Source organism: Tursiops truncatus, chromosome 17, assembly GCF_011762595.2.
Source record: "Tursiops truncatus isolate mTurTru1 chromosome 17, mTurTru1.mat.Y, whole genome shotgun sequence".
Classification (NCBI taxonomy): Eukaryota; Metazoa; Chordata; class Mammalia; order Artiodactyla; family Delphinidae; genus Tursiops; species Tursiops truncatus.
Window position 1 is genome coordinate 66,808,189 of NC_047050.1, and position 9,024 is coordinate 66,817,212.

Sequence of the window (9,024 nt, forward strand, 5' to 3'; positions counted from 1 at the left end):
TTCCTGCTTTTTTTCTCGTCCATCCTGTCTCATTCATTTACTCATCCATTTGTTTCATCATTCCTTCATTCAGCAAATATTAATGCCTCATTTTGTGAGACAAAGTGTTGGGTCTAATGATGATTATAATGAAGTGATGGTGATGACGATGATGATGAAGATGTCAATCATGAACATCTGGATATCCCTTCAGTTGATAGTGTAACATAGAGTTTTGTTTAACTCTCAGCACAGCCGTGTGATTTTGTTCAGGCTCATCCTCTCCATTTCACGGATGAGAAAAATTTTCCAGTCACGTAAGAATTGAGTGGAGCAAAGATTTCAACTCACATCTCTTACTTCAATTTCTATATACTTTCACTCATGTAAAGGGGTTAAAAAATGAAAAACAACTTTTGTCCCTGTCCTTAAAAAGCTTATAGTCAAATAAAATATCAAAAACATGCACAGAAATCATTGTAATACCTAGAAGAAAGACAGTGATGAAAATCATGTATAACTCAAGTGTAAACAGACGTCCATTATATTTTATTATACTTATATGGTATTTTAATGTATACTTTTTCATCTCACACAGGTACTTCTTCTCGGTATTTCAGGAAATATTATTCTTATTCTTGCTCTGCAATCTTCGTGTTTTTTCTCTCCCTCGTGTTTTAATTTATAACTAAAGTCAATGTACTATATAAATTCATATAGTAGGAGGCAGTGATTGATAACTTAGATTTTAAGACCCAACAATCTGAGGACTTATATGAATTCCGTGAACACAGGCACGTTGTTGGCTCTCAGCAAGTTCATATGCTATGAGGGGATAACATCATCAACCTCACGACATAGTCCTAAAGATTAAATGAGGCAGACATCAGATATTTAACAAAGTGCTTGGTGCATGCCAATAAATGTTATCTATCATTATTATCATTATCTCATGTATAGAGAGCCCTCAACCTGGGACCTGGCAAATGGGGCTATTTACTATGTTCATAGCATTGTGTTAGAGGCACACAAAATGGTAGTTATAATAATGGATATATAAATACAATCTTTATTTTTAGGACCCTGTAGTTTTGGTAAGAAACTTACTAAAAGAGTGGTAATTTTGGTTTGACATAGAGTTTCTACTTCCATCCTGAGAAGCTTATCTATCTATATTGGTCTTATTCTTTCTTTCTATAAGATAGGAATAATGATGGTTATTTCACTGGAGTGTTGTAAGACCTTTCATCGGAGAAATGTATCAGCAAGGGATGGAGGAAATGATACGATGAAGCTTTAAGAGAGAAGGGAAGACCCACTGGAGGAGGCAAAGTCTCTATGGTACAGGGTAGCCTATTAATTCTATTAGCATCAATTAATGCTTGAAGAGGAAAATGATACTCCACCCCAGCACTGAATTTTCTACATATTCTTTTAAAAAGCACAAATATATTGTGCTATATATGTATATGTCATGACATACATGAATATAAAATAAATATATAGATATAAATTTTATATATATATGTATACATGCCACTTTTCACTACTAACTTCTCAAAGCCTTTGAACTCAGGAGTTCTGTTCCATTTGTATTCTTTGGGCTGCTCAGTAAACACGAGTTGATGAATGAATGAAGGAATACATAGAAATTAGAATTACACTTATACGTTGGCATTGCATTCCTCAAAGAACATTAGAATCAGGGTTGAACACAGTGCTCAGGCCTTGGACTAGGATTTACTTGCTGTGTAATAAACTTTACACAAGCAGTTACCTCTCTGATTCTCAATTTTCTCCTCTATAAAACTGAGTTATTACTAAAATCTTTGTTACATAGTTTGGGGTTCAATTAGGATAAGTTAAATATTGGAAATCTGAAGCATTCTGCTTCAGAAATGTGAGACATTATTATCATGATTATTATAACAGTATTGCTCTTACTTGTAATTGCTGCATTTGAACATTCTATTGCTCTGCAGACATCACTTGCTCTATCTTCCCCAGGGTGCTGGTATACCAGGATGCTTCTGTAGAAGAGAAACGATATGTTTGATCTAAGGAAACAGAACTTTCCATCTTGGCATTTTCATAAAGGCCACACATGCACAGCCTTATAATGACTTCACCTGCAGCTTTCACACTGTGTTAGAGTTTGCTATGTGCCCTCTAATACTCTGTTGTCATTTATTAATGCAAGTTTTAAATTTAAGATAGGGACAGGTCTACTCAGAATAAAGACTGCCTTTCTCAGTCTCTTTGCAATGAGTTATAACTACATATCTAAGCTTTGTTGCATATTTGGTAAAAGGAAATGAGTATGCAACTTTTAGGAAATGTCCTGAAAGGGAGATCCTCTTCTCCCTTCCTGCTGACTGGAACACAAACATGGTAATTGTATTTGAGCAGCCATCTTGAACCAGGAGTTGGAAACCATGTGCTAAGGATGTTGAAGCTACAGGATAAATAGATCCTGGGTCCCTGACACTGAAGAGCCCATACCAACCTGAATTGCTGTGAGACTGCTAAAGAAAGTGAGCAGCATATAGATTCTTCCCATGCACTATTTTTTTTTACCCATTATGACTGTTGTTGCTGAACAGGGAATCTCTTGTCCTAATCTATTGCTCATGACTAGAATATGCTGGAAGCCTTATTCTGGTTTGACACCATTGATCCCAGGTAACTGTGCAGTAAGTCTTATAATCCAATTCTAAATGTAGCCTTTTACATACACAAAGCATTTTGGTTAGAGAGCACAAAAAGTTTCTGCACAGCTACCTCAGCCATAGAAATTTGCCTTCTTAAAATTGCTTAATCAGTGCACATCTCTGGTGTCAGGAGGGAATGGACACAGGGAAAAGGCTAAAGGATAATGGAAAGGGTCTGAGCCTTTGGATTCCAGTGGGTACCCAAGCCAGCTGAGCTGATAATAGTTCACAGCAACCAGAGTGCCCTGCGAAAGGCTTTCTAGGAAGCTGAGGTACTAGCACTGGCCCGTGAGGCACAGCTCACTCTACTTGTCCCTGCCAAGTAGAGAGGAGATTGTGTGCTATGGGAGAGGAAGTCCACGTGTAGAGATGGCGGCATGGAGATTATCCTCTCTCTTTCTATCTCTGTCTCCCAGGACAAGTCACTCATAGAATGGCTGCTCAGTAAAGCTTGCTTTTCATGGAATACATTAATTTTAGCTCCTGTTCTGCTGCTAACTGGGGCAAGCCATTTTACCTTGCTAGGTGTCAGTCTTCCAATCCTTAAAATAGGGGTGATAATAACATTTACTTCCAGGGGAGTATTAGGATGCAATTAGATACTGCATTCAAATATACTTTAGAAACTCTAAAATCCTATAGATGGCTTGAAAGAGAAAAAGAAAATTGTCTCTTTATTTGTTGCCTTTAAAATATGCAAAAGTATTAAGATTTTTGTGTCTGTAAAGCAGTATTCATTTCCTCACTGTGTAACAGTTATGATTCATTTCATTTCAAGGGACAGAAAACCTACCAATTTAAGTTAAAGAGACAATGTATTAAAAGGATACAGAGGGATTATGGAATTCAAGCTCAGAGATGCGTCTGGAATGAGGAATGTGAATGTTATAAAGATTCCCTCTTTTTCCTCATTGCTTGTCTTTGCTCTTCTGCCTCGCTTTTCTTTTTTTCTGCAAACTCCCCTCCTCTGATTCTCTGGTCCACATGGTGGGAAACACAGCTGACCCAATGGTTTCCAACCTCATATTTTATGTATTACAATTCAAGATACATACGTTTTAATTTCAAAATTGGATCCTCAAATTCCTATTCGATCAAATCAGGAGGGGTCCAAAATAGCCAAAATAATTTTGAACAAGAAGAACAAAATTGTAGAACGCATACTTCTTGATTCCAAAGTTACTACAAAGCTACAGTGTTGGTTTCCTTTCGCTCATTGAGCATATTTATGACATTTGATTTAATTTCTTGTCCAGTAAATCCAACTGCTAGGCTTTCTCAGGGACAGTCTCTGTTACTTTTTGCTTACGAGTAGGCCATGTTTTCCTGATTCTTGCATGCTCCAATATTTTGTTAAAAACTGGGCATTTTGAATATAATAATACAGTGAATCTTGGAATCAGATTCTTCTTCCTTAGGGTTTGCTGTTATTGATTGTTATGGGCTATAGTTATCTGTTTATTTAGTGACTTATCCAAACTATTTTGCAAAGACTGTATTCTGTTGTATGTGATCACTGAAGTCTCTGTTCATTTATCTTAGTGGTCACCCAGTGACTTGACATGGATTTGCTTAAACCCTGGAATCAAAAATGAAGGAAAAAAAATACTACTGTCCAGTTTTTGTAACTTGACTCTGAACTGAAGCACTCCCTCAGTGATAAGTTAGTCTGCCTATAACCGTGCCTTAGCCTTCACCTCCTTCTTGTGCAGCACCCACAGATTTGCCAGAGATATAAACCTAGAGTACCCTCAAGTCTTTCCTGGGCATGTGTCTTTTCCTGGGCATGCACACTGTTCTCCATCTTCTTTGGTATATACAGAGGCCCTTCTATCACTGAGGGAATCCCTTCTATCACTGAGGGATAGAAGGGAATCCCTTCTATCACTGAGGGAATTTCTTATTCCACCAAGAAATTTCCTCCTCAGCCCTCTCCTTCCCAGGCGTCTGGATCTGTCTGACGATTGCCTCATCTTCCATCTCTTGCCACTGGCAGGCACAGATGGTGTATGTCTTTAAATCTTTTGACAGACCCCTCAGCTGCCATCAAGAAAGCTTTTCCAGCTGAGGGAAGGGGGCAAAACAAAAGTCAACCTCTGCACTAGCCCCTAACCCCTGTGGGAACTGCAGTAACAGACACAAATTTACAATCACAGTATTTTAAGAATAAGTTTCATTCCACTAGCTCCAGCGAGCCCCACCAGGAATGTGAGCCACCATCACCTGACCACCTGACCACTACTGCTATGTTGTGGAATGATAGGCAACAAACAAAAGTGCCACACTATTAACAAACTTTGGTAACTTTTTTCTTCATCAAACACTCCCTCAGTTACCGCAAGTCTTCAGTTAGAATCCAGGGTTCAAAGAAAGTTGATTCTGTCCATTTTCCCAAGTTTATGGTTGATGTAGTGGAGGGACTGATTCTTTGAGCACCTTACTCAATTGATTTTCATAATGTCATTTAGATATACTATTTTAATATTGAAGCATTTTTAAAATGTGGCTTATAAATCTTTTATATTTTTGAATTTGCTTTTAGTTTTAAAAAGAAGTTATTCTGGAATGGTCCAGCCACATTCAGCAGGGAAACTCTTCTTCCAGACTTCCAGGTGGATGGACTTCTGTTCTACATTAATTATATCCAGTCAGCTCGGTGTTTTGTGCCCACCTAGAGGGGTGGGATAGAGAGGGTGGTAGCGAGATGCAAGAGGGAGGAGATATGGGGATATATGTATAGCTGATTCACTTGTTATAAAGCAGAACCTAACACACCATTGTAAAGAAATTATACTCCAATAAAGATGTTTAAAAAAAAATGACATGACCCCTCTTCTTAGAGAGCCAGTTCTTCTTTTTTTTTTTTTATGGACTTTTGGCAATGTATTTTGTTCTCAAAGTCTGATCTAGAACATGTTCACAAGGAACCAGGTTAGCTATAGTATTTATGTATGTGTTTGTGTGTGTGTGTGTGTGTATATATATATATATATATATATATATATTGCAGGTTAACTATAGTACTGAGGAATATTAGATACATTGACTATAGTAAGAGTCATAAGTGATCCTTCAACAATTCCTCTATAGGATTATGCAAAGGAGTTTAAGGAGAAAATGTTCTTCTGGCTATTTCTGCCTCAGATCTAATGGTGAAGGAATCTAAACCTCATTACAGTGAAGTATATTAAGAACTAACATTTGAGTGAGGACTAGATTTTATTTCCACATCTGTCCATCACTGAGTCACAACTTCTCAGAGCCTCAATTTCCTCTTTTGTAAACTGGGATAATAAATTCTACCTACTTAAAATAATTAATGTGGTGTTTCAGATGAGATAATGCATAGGAAAGCGCTTTACAAGCTGTAAATTACTTTACAAACATATGTTATGGTTTAAACTGGTATATTCTTATGCTGAAAGCACATTGTTCTCTTTGGAAGATGATTCAAAGAGTTGATTCTTGATTTACAGCTCTTTTAACCAGAAAACTCATGCTCATGATAAATCAAAATGGGTCAGTAATGTTGGGGTATTGGTTTTATTGACATCACACAAATCAATCTTCGTTCCTAGAGATTTCTTCCAATGTCTGAACTCAGTTATGATGGTACCAGCTAAGCCACAGCTTTTTCAGGACACGGTTGAAAGCAGTTCTTGAATCGGAGTTAGAAGGGACACGACAAAGTCTTTGTTGTTAATGACCAAAATATTCAACCTAAATCAGTGAATTCAATCATATATAAGATAAACAGTGTTTCCTAACGGCACTTCCCTAGTAATTAAACAAGAAATGAGCAAGGTATATATCCTGACCTTGAAAAATCCCCAGCCTTCTGCAGGAGGCAGACAGGTGACAGAAAAACAAGTCCATGTGATGGCTGCTGTAATCGACTCAATATTTAACGCATTGCCGTGCGGATAAAACAGTAATTCTTCCAAGGGAAAGATAGGTAATTAGTGAAAGATTCAGAGAAGAGGTCGTAGTCAAGGTACGTGATCTCCAGGTAGAAAAGGGAGAAAAGGGAATCCAGGCAAAGAAATTAGCCTAAGAAAATGTATGGAAGTGAGAATGTGCTTGGCATTTTGCAAGCATGCGAGGTAAAATAAAGACCATCCTCCAAAGATGGCCATGGCCTCCTGTCCGATGTCTGTGAATATGTCACCTTACGTGGCACAAGGAACTTTACAGATGTGTTTATGATAAAATTCTTAAAATGGGGAGATTATCATATACCATCTAGATGGGCCCAATGTAATTGTAAGGGTCCTTATTAATGAAGGAAGGAAGCAAAAGAAGGTCAGAGTCAGAGAGAGACGTGAAAATCCTATGTTTTTGGCTTTCAAGAAAGAAACATTGAGTCATAAGCCAAGGAACGGCAGGCAGTCTCTAGAGGCTGGAAAAATCAAGTGTATACATTTTCCTCTAGAGCCTCAAGAGGGGACACAGTCCTGTACTTATTGATTGTAGTACAAGAAGACTGGTGTGGGACTTCTGACCTCCATCACTATAAGATAACCAATTTGTGCTTTATTAAGCCGCTAGGCTTGTGGTGATTAGTTACAGCAGCAACAGCAAACTAATAGAGTGGGAACAAGAGAATGGCTGAAATGTACGGTAGTGTGTGTGTGTGTGTGTGTGTGTGTGTGCGTGTGTGTGTGTGTGTGTGTTTCTGAGGATGGAGGAAAGAGAAGTGCGAGATGGTAAAGGAAAAGAAGATTGGGACCTGTTGCAAAGGATTTTGATAATGTGTTCTGAATCTAAGGTGTCTGAATTTTTAATCCTCAGAGAATGTGATTCTGAAAGTCAGATCTCATGTATAGAAGCTACCATTTCATTAGCTCATTGGTCTGGTTAATTTCCTGAGTATCATAATTGAAACCTGTAAATCTCCTCCTCCTACGTGGATGAAGTTCTGGGCCTCCATTTGAGAATTCTGAGGCATCTTTTCATCTTGGCAAGCATTGTCGTTCTCACACACACACAAACACGTGTGCGACACATAGAAATCCCTCACTGTACTCTGCTGGACACCATTATTTTTAGCTATTATTGGGCATTTCAGGGACCATGAATGGTGACCATAGTTATAAAAATGTATCTGCAAACTTTGATAAGAACTATAAAACAAAAAAGTAGGCTGCTACAAGACACATTAATGGGGAGTTTGTTTGTTAGATATGCAAGACAGGACAGTTTGTTAGATATGCAAGACAGGACAGCTCTCTTTGAAGTCTCTTTGCCCCTCTCCTCCCCTTCTAATTTCCTGTCACTCACATCCTCTGTTCTTATTTCCTCTTTCATCACTTTGGTCAGAGGAAGTGATCAGAACCACTGCAGAAGGGTCTAGAAAGGGTATTAATTTTTTTCTTTATCGCCTCAATTCAAATCCATCTCTTGTACTCTCGATCCCTTTGTAAAACAAAAGGTTTGGTATGTGCATGACTAAATTTTCCAGTCATGATAGTTGTTAAGGAAACTCTCAAAATAGGGAGTAGACCACCAGAATTAAGCTTGAGATAGGAAAGAGAATATGTGATACTAGAAGTTCTTGGAAGCATAAGAAAGAGGTCTTTTGGATGTCAGCAGGATTTTTCTGGAATTGGAGTGGTTCCTCTGCTGTGCATAGCATTGCAAAACACACTGTTTCAAAATCACTGCATGGTTTGCTGTGAAGTCACTGGTGGCCTCTTTATCCCCCAAATCACTTCCCAGTGAACACTTTGATCCTCTATGATATCAGTTTCTTGGGACACTAATTGCTTCCAAGTGAATTTAGGCTTGCCAAGCGTCTGGGTGGCGTCTCCCCTTAGATACAATTCTTTGCACTTATATGTTTGTTTGCTTCCAAAATCCTCTGAATACTTTAACAACAGAAATCCTCTCAATACAGTAGAGTTGAAAGATACAAAATCATCTTGAATCCTGGGTACCTGGGATATTTCCTGGCACTGTAGCTGACTCCCAGAGGGATACACTAAAGGCACAAATCTCTAAAACTCTGGTTTGCATCTTGAAGGAAATTTCTAGCTACCTCTACAGATTTCAAGGTAATGATACAAAGAGAAATGTGAAAAATATTAAAACCATTCAAAGAAGATAGTCATATAAGACCCAGGCTTTTCAACTCTCTAGAGACCAGACTTCCGGGAAGATGGCAGAAGAGTACGAAGTGGAGATCACCTTCCTCCCCACAGATACATCAGAAATACAACTACACGTGGAACAACTCCTACAGAACACCCACTGAACGCTGGCAGAAGACCTCAGACCTCCCAAAAGGCAAGAAACCCCCCACGTACCTGGGTAGGGAAAAAGAAAAAAGAATAAG